This window comes from Carassius auratus, chromosome 25 (genome assembly GCF_003368295.1).
Source record: "Carassius auratus strain Wakin chromosome 25, ASM336829v1, whole genome shotgun sequence".
Lineage (NCBI taxonomy): Eukaryota > Metazoa > Chordata > Actinopteri > Cypriniformes > Cyprinidae > Carassius > Carassius auratus.
In genome coordinates this window covers 12,494,037-12,507,462 of record NC_039267.1, presented here as the reverse complement: position 1 = coordinate 12,507,462, position 13,426 = coordinate 12,494,037, and the positions used below count along the sequence as shown (strand labels likewise).

The window sequence follows — 13,426 nt, the reverse complement described above, 5'->3', positions numbered from 1 at the left end:
TGGGGCGCTCACTCACTCGCTGATGGGATCACAGCAGGATTAACGTTATTCGCGAGACACGACGCGGTCATGTTAAAAAATACAGGTACGTTAACAGTTAAGCATTTCGAGCTTCTTTAAACCCATTTAAATCACTCTAAAGTCAACTTTATCTGAAAATTAACAAGCTTAATTATCAAAATGTGTGTAACTCTAGCTAAGGTTAGCAAAGGAGCAAGGTGATAACGCACCATTAAGTTATATCTAAGTTATCAACGGTGTAAAGTGTTAAATATGCAGTGTTATAGACAACAGTTCGTCATTGGTAAATTAAGAAGTATTTTTGTGGTTTATCACATTAACACAGCGTAAGACGAGTCCCGCAAAGTGTAAAGTTATTTTCAAACTAATGTTACCGTTAGAGAGACGCTGATCTCTAACCGTCCGTCACTGCCTACACAGATCTGAAGCGAGGTAAAGCGAACACACATTCACTGCATTAAAACACTTTAACCTTTGTGTTCAGTGTTACTGAATATCTGTAGGTTTCATCTAGAATGTCCCATCTGATGCTGATCAAGTTTACTAAATCCGCCGAATGTTTAACAAAGGGGCTGAAGAGCGTTTATAATGGTTGTTTAACCTTAGTTAACATTTTACAGTTATTTGCTCCTCACGTTGTCTTATTTAAAATTCATACTGACAAATTGCTGTCATACTTTGAAATCAATGTTTTCAGTGCAAAGGCAGAGAGTGAAGGTGTGGTGGTATTGGCAGCAGGAAGGCTGCATAATATGGGTCTGAAATGAAGTACCGGTAAGTACTATTCACATTAAACAAATTGATGGGCTTTAGTGTTGTACCAGATTAAATTTGTCACGTTAAAAACAGTTATTTAAATACATCGTAGTTTTGTTTTTATTTTTTGATGATTTGCTATTAATGCAGATGTAATGGTGACCAGAAATGACCAGCAGCACAAATGTTAAGTCTTCTGAAGCAATTCTATACTTTTGTTTTATAAGTTCTATATTTCTAATCTAATTGCATATTAGATTAATCAAATCATTAATACACAGATGAAAAATAACAAACCTCAACTAAAGTCCAACAAGAATGACATCATGACATCTAAGAACCAGTCATGTTTGATTCAGATTAGGGCTTGGCGATATATGAAAAAATCTTGATATTGGCAAATTTTTTATAAAATTCAATATATATCTTTTTATTTTATATAATATATATAGATAATATACATTTAATTCCTATAAGTAATTACACATTGCCATGTTTTAACACATGATTATAAAAATAAGTTGTCCATAAATGTTACTTAATTGTGAGTTAAATTTCTCTAATTTTATGTTTTGTCTTCAGGAACATTATCAGTCATTCAAGCTATGGTATCCTGGCAGATCTACTTCCTGAAAAGAAGACTCAGCAGATCTTTTCAAGACACACTAGGTAGGACACAGTTCAGGACAACTTTATATTTACTTGGCAACATTTTTCTGAAATCAGCAGAAATTACTGAATAGTTGATCTAGGGATGTTCATTTTAACCGGTTAACCGTTAACCAACCGTTAAGGATTTTGACAAAATTAAATTACAAAGTAATTTATAAAAATATTTTAAAAGGTTTGCTGCATAGTTAAAATATGCTACTCGTATAATTTTTATTTTATTTTTATTTTTTGAGAGAAAAAAAACACAAGTCACTTATTATTTCATTCAGAAATAGGCCTAAAGGCTATTTTAGTTCCTCTCACTCCCCAACAAATCATTTCAATTAAATGTATTTATTCAACACAAATTAAAATGTTTCCATATTCACAATGTATTTGAATAAATAATATTTATTATGTACTTAGTTTGCATTCTTTTTAGGAATGTAAATTTCAAGAAAAAGTAATAATCGATAATCGCTTTGTATTATTCGATTAGTGGTCAATAATCGCACCCCCCCCCCCCTCCTGCGCATGCACCCCCCACACGCATAAACACACACACATAAAAAGAGAGAGAGGGAGAGAGACTATTCAGGCTTTCAGTCTATATGATGGTAAACTGTTGAATATATTAGAGAAAGGTCTATCCTAACCCAAGCCAATTGATGGTTGTATGATTGCTAAAGCATATTAATATAAATCCGAATGATGGCAATTAATAACATAACAGTCCGTCTATTATCAATTGCTCACAAGGTTGTAGGAGCCTATGACATTTCGTTTTTTAAAATGAGCATGAACATTCATAGCATTTTTAAATGAAGTTTACAGATTAAGATTAGAACAGATTAATTCAGACATAATTATTAGGCTTAAAACACATTACGTGTTAAACAGAATATCATAAAACACGGTACGCGTTAAAACATGTTGTGAACAGCCTGAATGAAGGCACTGATTTGAATATTAAATGTAATGTATGTATTTATAACAATAACCTATTTTATATTTTTTTAAAAAAAAATGAGCATGTCCACAGTTCTAGTTATTGGCAGCACTACCCTCTGATTATGTCTCCCTTTTCCCGCTGGCCTGTAGACTGCGCTTCACGCTCCGGGCCATTGCTCTGTCCATCTCTGTTACCCTGTCAGATTCTGTCCCCTTCCATGAAAAAAGTAGGTAGTACTTATATGGGCCCGACAAACCGAGGGGGAGCTTTTAATTGAAACAAGAGAACTAACATAGAGCCTTACATGGCTGGTCGTTTCGATTCTTTATTAATTTAATTCAGAAATATGATTGGAACATTTTATGTTTGTTAAATTCAAGTTTGTTTGTTTTTTAAATAGCCTACAAAGCGACCAGCTCAAGACCGTGAGTTGAGCAATTTTGATCAGTTTATCCTTCTCAAATAAAAAAAAAAGATTAATATTTTACTAATTAAGTCAAAACTACGACAATGAAATCATGTTACATTGCATGAAGTAAAATTGAATATATTACACCTGTAATTTAAAAAAAGGATGTGGCACCTTTCATGCTTCACGTTATTCATTTATTGTTTGTATTTTATCTTAAAATTGACAGAAGCCTGAGGCTTTGTGTTATAATAAAAAGTAACAAAGCTCAAAGCTTATTGCGATTAAAATAGGGCTGAAACGATTCCTCGAGTAACTCGATTAAAAAAATGATCGAAGCAAATTCCTCTGCCTCGAAGCCTCTTTTATGTGACACAACGCATTTACGTCACCCACAAAGCGAAAGGAGACACAAGGAGTCAGCAGTGTTTTGATTTGAGGTCACGGGCAAACGTAAAGAGAACGTCGTGGCGTGTGTCCATTGCAAGATAGAGCTGGCATACCACAACTAGAGCCCTATGATTTCCCCGATGCAGAAAACATGGAGGGAATCACGGAATCCAGTCATAAAAACAGATTTTACAGTTTAACGCGGAATGGCACGGAATTTGCCAAATTTTGAATGAAATAATCGAAAAGTCATTGCACTTACATCAAATCATGATATGGACTAGTATCTGTAAATATTAAGCCGGAACAGTCTATTTAAATATGAATCCTGCATGTTCTGCGTGTCTCTGTTAATGAATGGAGCAGAAGCGCGTCTTCATTCATTAAACACACGGAAGCGCGCATGACGCTAGCGGTGATTTCAGCGTCTGCTGTCTCTCTAAATAAGGACGTGAACACATGAAGAACATCTCAAGAACTGCACTGAAAATCACTTCATGAGCATTTGACCATTTGATTTGATTAAAACTAGCGTCACATCACATACACAGAACTGTAAAGGTATGTCAACCCGTCAAAATAAAAGTCTGGTTTATTAAAGTTATTGCGGGTTAGTACTGAAAAGTTAAGTTTGCTTAATTTTCAATAATTAAAAGATTAATTAAATTAATGTTTTATGTGTTTAATGTGCATCTATTTAAAACCCCAATTGAATGGCACTTAAATGCACTTAATTTAACTTTATATATAACTTTATTGTCATTGTTCAAGGGACAAGTACAGACAGAGAAACAATGGGTAGTGATTAAATGTTTATTTTTGATGTATGCATTGCATTCTATGCATTTCAAAAATAAAAATATATTTTTTTTATTAAAGGAAACTTAGTTGTTCATTTTAGAGGCCCAGGAGTCTTATTTTCTCTTGCATAATTAATATTGCACTTTAATTAAGCAAAAACGCATTTTAACTGATTACTCGATTAATCGATGGAATTTTTGGTAGAATACTCGATTACTTAAATATTCGATAGCTACAGGCCTAGATTGAAACGTTACATATTATTTCCAAGCTTACCATAATTAAAAACTTGCGAATAGTCACATAACGTGTTATGTGAACATAAAAACATAACATGTTCATATGTAAAAATCAACATAACGAGTCAAATTTTTTAATGGTTTAAAAACATTTTATGGTTATCTAACCAGTGGAATATTACATTTTAGTCCTTCAACAAATAACAATTCATTTTAATGCAGCTAGCTCGTAATCACGAATTACGTGGGAGACAGGAAGTTTCTCGCTCTGCACAGTGAAGTGTTGTCACGGTACCAAAATTTCAGTATTCGGTACCGATACCAGTGAAAATCCATGGTTATCGGTACCAAAGCAAAACACAAAAATATTCTAATTAAAAAAAAATAACTTTTTAGCACTAAAAATAAAACCAATGCCATTCTTTGTACTTATTTACAATTTGGTTTAAAGTTTTTCTACAATTTATATAATTATGAAAAACAGTAAACACGTTTCACCCAAATTTAATTTGTCTTTTAATTTACCATTTTATTTCTGGTAAATAAAGGGGATTTTCTAGTAAAATTAAAACGTGGAAGAAATATTGTGATTTATTTCTTTAAAAAAATAAAGTTTTATAAATTATTTCAACAATAGTAGTAGTATCACATACATTTTACTAAATAATAGTAATATTTCTAGCACAATGCCTTTATGTAAAAATTAACTTTTAGGCCTAATGAATGCATATTTCTCATTTTAACTGAACTTAAGACTGGTGGTGATGCTTATGATATTTTTGGTCATTGATGGTTTCTGTAAAAAAAAATAGTAATAGATCATATTAATTATTATTAAAAGATAATACTAGTAGTAATTCTACTATCATACTAATGTATATACAATGCACTATGAATTGATGAGCTGCTGGGTTCATGAATATTAATCACGTTGTCTGCGTTCGGTCAAACTGATTTGCTGAAATCAAAACAGGGGAGGGTACTAGATCAGTGCCAGCCAATGAAATTGCCATTTGCACATTAGCTCCGCCCACTACTGGAGAAACCGTTATGTCTTCTGCTTGTTCAAAAATTAATATGAATAATTCTTTATTAACTTACAGGAAAAGACAATAAAGAATAGTTTACATATAGCGTGTCGATTCAGCGTGGTAAGACTCTCGCTCTCTCTCTTTTGCATGTGTGAGAAACTGAAAAGATCTCTTGATGGAGAGAGAACTCTGAAGCTCAGATGCTGAAATTATGCGCTTCAGTCTATGTAGTAAACAAACCCGCACGTCTCTGCCATTCATTAATACACACAGAGACGCGCAGAACACGGATTCATATTTTAAGCAACATTTGCGTTTTAACATTTACAGATACTGGTCCATATGGAGATTTGATTTGATTCATTTATGCTAACTTCGACAAATTCCATGACTGTCCATATTAAAATGTAAGTTTCATTTTCATGACTGGATTTTGAGATTCCGTCCTCGTTTTCTGCTTCGCGGAAATCATAGCGCTGAACCGGGTTTGAACGGGACCTCGGGACTACGGGTACTTAAAGAAACCTGGTACCGTCACTTTTACATTTTTTAGTACCGATTTGGTACCGAAGTACCGGGTCTTTTGAGAACACTAGTGGACTGCATCATTCTGTTAACTTTGTGTTTCATTATTTTGAGTCGTTTGGGATGCGGTGAGACAGAAGACCCTCTCACAACATATTGCTTTATAATTCTATGGCGTTTGCCCCTCCAAAATTGCCCCTTTCAATTAATCATGCTGCACGTGTCAGTAGTTCCCTGGCGTGGTTGCTCACACTGCACGTGTACAGCACACTAATTAAAATGAACCGCGTTCTGGCCCACTTCTTCCAACCAACCGTGTCCGAGCGCAGCACAGAGCAATCACAGTCACCCGAACTGGGCTTTGGGGGTAAGAGATGCTCGGGCACGGTTCACATCCTTAGAAAATAATCGCACAGCCTAATCGATAATCGGTCATTAAATCAACTAATCGAATATTCAAAAATCGTTACCCATCCCTAATTCTAATATCAAATATGTTTAGCATAACATTACGCTGGTACGGTAATAACATTTAACAGCACTGATTTTACTGCATATTTAAACTGAGCAGTGTGGCTGCATTGTCCAAGTAGAAAGTTTAACTGTGTCACCCTCATGTTGTTCACACCCATTTAGACAATTATTTTTATTTTTTTATAATCTTTCATCATTTTTGTCTTTCCGTTGAAAGTCTAGGCAGTAGACTTATTATTTCATAGGAATTTTGTAATAACACAGTTTGTAACATCAGCTAATCTGTTTACTTTACAGATGGAGCGCGGAGAGACCGGACAGTTCCCACAGTGCCAGTTTTTCAGCACCCACACCCCAAACACAAATTCATATAGAAGTTTTCAATAATAAAATGTTCATATGATAGTTTATATTTAGCTATGAAGCAATAGTTTATTGTCATAAATATTAAACTAAATATTAAAGTCCTTCTGTAGTGAAAATCAAGTTTTTATGCTGTTTTTTTGTCTTTGTGGCATTAAATATTGCTACATCACAATCCAATAACCAATCACATCTAAGAATAATTTCCTATAGCATGCCAATGCCAGCGCACAAGCACAAAGCTAAAGACAAATTATAGCAAAAAAAATTAGATTAAATATTTGACTACAGGGGACTTACGTTTTTTTTTTTACAAGATATGAAATTTTCACCAGTCTGTTCAATGTGTTGAAAGTGAAAGTGATTATCTTTAATAATTCAGATACCTGTTGAAATGCACATGTAATTGAATGCTTGCTTGGATCTGGGATGTTGTGTTAATAAATGTTATGCTGAAAGAGAATGTTGCAACAGTGCTAACCTGAAAATAAAATTTTATTAAGCTACACTTTGTAATGTTCAAATTAAAGTTTATACAATGTTTTATTCTTAATAAAATTTAAGTGGAAAGAACATTGTAGGCACATTATGCTGACCATAAAATAAAGTTCCAACATTTTAATGTTCTTGGAATTTTCCAAATAAATGTGAATAGAATATTGTGTTTAAATGAAAATTAGGTTGCAGGAACGTTATGCTGACCATACTGTAAAATAATGTTCTAGCAACGTTAAGCAAACTAGACATTTTAACGTTATTGGAATGTTCAAAACAAATGTTCATAGAACGTTATATTTTTTATGAAATGTAAGTTTCAAGAACGTTGTAGGAACGTTATACTAACCATAAAAAACGTTCTGGGAACATTAAGCAAACTGGACATTTCAACGTTTTTGGAACATTCTAAATAAACGTTCATAAAACGTTATATTTTTTATGAAATGTAAGTTTCAAGAACGTTGTAGGAACGTTATACTAACCATAAAAAAAACGTTCTGGGAACATTAAGCAAACTGGACATTTCAACGTTTTTGGAACATTCTAAATAAACGTTCATAGAACGTTATATTTTTTATGAAATGTAAGTTTCAAGAACGTTGTAGGAACGTTATTCTAACCATAAAAAAACGTTCTGGGAACATTAAGCAAACTGGACATTTCAACGTTTTTGGAACATTCTAAAAAAACGTTCATAAAACGTTATATTTTTTATGAAATGTAAGTTTCAAGAACGTTGTAGGAACGTTATACTAACCATAAAAAAACATTCTGGGAACATCAAGCAAACTGGACATTTCAACGTTTTTGGAACATTCTAAATAAACGTTCATAGAACGTTATATTTTTTATGAAATGTAAGTTTCAAGAACGTTGTAGGAACGTTATACTAACCATAAAAAAACGTTCTGGGAACATTAAGCAAACTGGACATTTCAACGTTTTTGGAACATTCTAAATAAACGTTCATAGAACGTTATATTTTTTATGAAATGTAAGTTTCAAGAACGTTGTAAGAACGTTATACTAACCATAAAAAAACGTTCTGGGAACATTAAACAAACTGGACATTTCAACGTTATTTGCAACATTCAAAATAACGTTTCCACAACCAAAAGGGAACGTTAGGAAAACGTTCTCACAACATAAATTTGTTAGCTGGGATGCCTTTAATACATTTTTGTAATGTAATAGTAATTCAGTGTTTTTTTCAGTTTTGCAGTTTCTTCATATCACATACATCTCGAGCTCCTACAACAACATTCAGCGTCCAGCAGCTCTTTATGAAGCTCTCTCTCTCTGTCTCTCTGTCTCTCTCTCTCCATCTCGTTTCCGCTTACGCGTGCACGTGCGTGGGTCAGTGACCGAGAGGTGTGTGAGCGTCTGAGTGAGCGCTGACGGGTTTTTTTTCTCTGTAAGTTTTCACTTTTCAAGTTCGGTAAAACTGGCAAGATATTCACAGATTCGACTTTTCTGGATCAATAACTCGCGAGCAAAACGTTTTTGGTACACGAATTATGCCTCTTTTTACTCGTACCCAGCAAGCAATTTTGCGTCTAATAGACGTCTAATAGCCGTCTAAACACAGCCGAGACGTCTAGGCTAAATCGAGGCTAATTTTGGGCTGTCAGTGAAAATCTAATAGACGTCTAAACATACCCCAAGAATAGACAGCTATTAAATGACTACATATATACGTCTAATAGATGTCTAACCATAGCCCAAGAATAGACAATCAGACAGCTATTGAACGACTATATGTATACGTCCAATAGACGTCTAAACATAGCCCAAGAATAGACTAGTCATCAATTAGACCGCTAAACAACTACACACGTCTAATAGACAGGCAATATGGGTCTAGGCTAAAACAAGGCTGATTTTGGGCTGTCAGTGAAAATCTAATAGACGTCTAACCATAGCCCAAGAATAGACTAGTCATCCATTACACTACATATACATGTAATAGACAACAAAAAGAGGCATAAGGATTCTTTTCACTCAAATATAACAGGTTCTCATAAATTAAAATCCATCCAAACTAATTGAATATAAAGGGATTTATTTTGAACAATTATATAGACAACAACAACTTGGACAACATTCAAACATAAAAATGAACAAATAAAACATTGGAAAAATATGTAAAACAATTAATTTTTAAGAATTAACTGTTTACTTTAGATCCATAACCCCCACCCCCTGCCCTCCCTGGTGCTTGTTTGAAATGATTAGAAATAGCATTTTTTATTTCACATTCCATAGCTGATGGAAAGCTGGTCATCACTGCGTCTGCCAAATGAGAAAAAGGAAATAATTATTGCTCAAAAAAAAACATTGTTGACAATCCTTTTTAACTAATTAGTCAATCACTTTTGCTAGGATGATTTAATAGATAGAGTTAACAGAATATAGATTGAGACTATATAATTTATATCAATATAGACAATAATTTATATCAATATTATAATTAATATCAATAATTGAACATTTTTGCTCGCTTAGTGGTGATGCAATACGGCGTGTAACGATACGCGTATTGAACAATTCTGTACAAGGCATATATATATATATATATATATATATATATATATATATATATATATATATATATAGGCTATATAGACACACACATATACATATATATCTGACATTTTCTTCTCGAATGTTCATTTTTATCAAGCTCATATATGCAAGTTCTGTAATTTCACTTAAATGGCAATGAAAATGACCTATTAATTTTCAGCGAGAGCATTAACTCGATCTCTCAAGCGACGCCATTCTCTTAGATATTTGGGATCCATAACTTCTGAATATGGAAATAAAATTAACATTATAATTGATTATGTAACACTGTTATCCCAAGACATGTCTGACTACTACCATAATGTGTTTTGAAACTGAAATACAGTATTTTTTTAAATTATCATTCTAATGAAGGTGAAAACAGATTTTATTTTCATTTCTACTTTAGTTCTTCCCTCAAGTTTAAAGGGATAGTTCACTTCGAAATTAAATTTTGGTATGTTTTAGCTTACCTTAAGAACGTCCAAGATGTAGGTGTCTTTGTTTCCGCAGTAGTTTCAATTTTTTAGGTCAAACTATTCTTGTCTGTCAGTCATATAATGCAGGTCTATGGTCACCACCTAAAAAGGCCATGCACAGAGAAGTCCAAATTAAACAATTCCCCATTGTAAGTACACATTGATGGACTAAGACACGAAACGAGCAGTCTGTGTGAGAAAATGAACAGTATTTATATCGTTTTTACCTCTTGTACACAGCCACGTCCAAGTGATATGAGGGCACGCGTGCTTCCAGGTGTGTGATGCGTCCGCGTTCTGGCTTAATTTGCGCAAGCGCCGCACTAAGACTAAGCCAGCCCAGAATGCGCACACACCGAAGCACGCGCGCCCTCAGATCACTTCGACGTTGCTGTGTTATAAGAGGTAAAACGATATAAATACTGTTCGTTTTCTGACACAAACCGCTCGTTTCGTGTCTTAGGCTATCAGTGTGTATGGTGGGGAATTGTTTAATTTGGACTTCTCTGTGCATGCTCTTTCAGGTGGTGACCATATAGACCTGCATTATATGACTGACAGACAAGAACAGTTTGACCTAAAAATATAAAAATTGAAACTACTGCGGAAACAAAGACACCTAAATCTTGGATGCCCATAAGGTAAGCTTAAACATATCAAAATTTAATTTCAAAGTGAACTATCATTATAAATCATTCTTTATCACTTACTCATATAACTCTAATAAACATAAAAAATACTTATAGGCGTAGTTCACTTAAAAAAAAAAATAAAATAAAAAAATAAAAAACAACAACATGTAATCATTTACTCACTTTCACTTGGTTCCAAACCTGTATGGCTTTCTTCTGTTGAACACACACAAAAAAAATATATTTTGATGAATGTTGGTAACAAGACATTTAATGGTAGTCACTGACAAGTGTTCTGTATATTCAATTGCTGTACTTTGTTGACTGATTGCAGGATAATTTCCAATAAACAGTGTCTTTAAATCAAATAAAGTGGATTACATCACTCCAGTTCTGAGGTTTTTACACTGGCTATCTGTCTGTCAAAAAATTAATATCCAAAAACTACAGTTGGTTATTAAATTAACATTTTAAGGCCAAAGTAAATTTCTAATCTTCTGATGCACTATGAACCATCCAGAGCAGACCTCTCAGGACATCTGGGACAGTAGCCAGCTACTTTTATATCTCCAAAGTCAAAACAAAACATGGAGAAGCAGCATTCAAATTTATATCTGAAACAAATTCACTGAAAACTGAATGTATGCTGCATATTTTAATTATTTACAAACTAGTTTAAAGACTTTATGTTTGCCACTACCTTTTATTAAATGGAGAGGATTTTTTTTTTTTTTCATGTTGCACTATGCTGCTGTTAAATTTTATGTAAAGTACTTACAGAATTTGCTTTAAATCAACTCTAATTTAAATACAAATAAATACTGGTATCTTTATAATAATAAAAAAATAGTAATGATAAGTTTCATAGTTTCATGCTTACCACATTCATTGAATTTAGATACATTTGCAATAACACGTGCAAGGTAACGTTAACTTTTTGGAGAAAAGTAGTACTCTGCAATGTTAATGTTAAAATGTCACGGTTTCTACACATTATAACAGCTAACTAATTTAAACAATAAACATATCAAAAATAACACGCATACTTACAAGATCGAAGTAGAAATGTGAAGGTTTTCACTCAGACTGTTGCTCACCCGTTGCACTCCGACAGCTGCCTCGTGTAAAATAAAATGGCGGAAATGTTTATCGCGAGATTTGGCTAAAGTGATCTAGTCACGCAATGGCATTAGTTCCAGTAGACATGTCTCAGTAGTGTTTCAATTGTGCCATCTAGCGGTTGGGAAATGCAATTGCATTTGATTAGATATTTTTTATCGTAGATTGTGTATGAATGTTTGACAGAAAATATATATTAAGCTGTGTAAGCGAAAACATTTCAAAGACTAATATTCTAGGTCGCTGGTCTATATCTGAGCCCAGATTGCAATAATTTCGCCAGGTGGGCTAAAGCAGGCCGCATATAGCCCGTCCAATTCGGAGCTAAATCGTGATCTACCATGCCGTGAAATGACGTATTGAAACTTGATATCATACCAATGCGAACATGATTGAATATTAACCATTTAATGCACTGCCTGGCAAAAAAATACAATTAATCAGTTTTGACAAAAAGTGGGCTACAATAGCCGGGTCTGAATACGAGCTAAATCGTGGCTACGCACAGCCTACACATATAACATGTAAAATAAAGTAAACCAAACAACTTGTAATCACGTTAGACTCTGCGTACATGATGGAATATCATACATCTCACAAGTTATTTTGCAAAAAAAATACATTTATCCAGATTAAATGTTATTTGGGCTAAAAGTGGGTTACACATAGCCGGACTATATCTGGTCTATATTTAACCCAGACGTTGAAATGACGGCTATTGCTTGCTGGGTAGTGATGTAGTAAACGAGCTACAAGCGAGTTTGCCTGAAAACAAGCTTTCCTCCGCTCTGTACAAAATACGTTGATCTCAATGCGCTGGCGTCTGAGAGACAAGTCCTAAGGGACCGTCTGCAAAGTGCGAAACGCGAAAAAGGTTACTAATAAAATACTCAATAACTTCACAGTAACACACTGTACTGTCACCAAATTCAGTTCACACATCACTGCTCTCGTGCTGCTTATACTACAATGTTGGTTTTAAAAATAGTTGCTTTTGCACAATTTTTATGATTTTTTTTTATTATTAAAACGTTAATAACGTTACTGTAACACACTGTACACACCAAATTCAGTTCACACATCACTGCTCTCCTACTGGTTATACTACAACACTTATATTGAAAATAGTTGCTTTTGCACAATTTTTATGATTTTTTTTTTATTATTAAAACGTTAATAACTTTACTGTAACACACTGTACTTTCACCAAATTCAGTTCACACATCACTGCTCTCCTGCTGGTTATTCTGCAACAATCATTTTGAAATTAAATGATGTTGCACATTTTGTATTATGAAAAATAGTTAATAACTTCACCGTTATAGAACATAATAGTTAATAACTTTAATTTAACACACTGTACTTTCACCAAATTCAGTTCAAACATCACTGCTCTCCTGCTGGTTATAGTACAACTTTCATTTTGAAAGTAATTGCTTTGGCACATTTGTTTTGAATTTTTATTATGAAAAATAGTTAATAACATCACCTTTATTGAACATAATAGTTCATAACTTTACT

General features: G+C 33.6%; 2 long non-coding RNA genes across 2 annotated transcripts; one reads left to right on the top strand and one right to left on the bottom strand.

The window, feature by feature from the left end:
• The first annotated feature begins 255 nt into the window (after window positions 1–255).
• LOC113043377 (uncharacterized) lies at window positions 256–6,828 on the top strand. The gene is made up of 3 exons (XR_003275726.1): window positions 256–795; window positions 1,360–1,446; window positions 6,547–6,828. It is a non-coding gene; the product is annotated as an uncharacterized LOC113043377 (long non-coding RNA).
• A 2,099-nt stretch (window positions 6,829–8,927) lies between these two features.
• On the bottom strand, window positions 8,928–12,219 carry LOC113043373 (uncharacterized). Its single transcript, XR_003275714.1, has 3 exons — window positions 11,837–12,219; window positions 10,970–11,002; window positions 8,928–9,402 (listed from the first exon to the last, which is right to left on the bottom strand). It is a non-coding gene; the product is annotated as an uncharacterized LOC113043373 (long non-coding RNA).
• Between the last annotated feature and the right edge of the window lie 1,207 nt (window positions 12,220–13,426).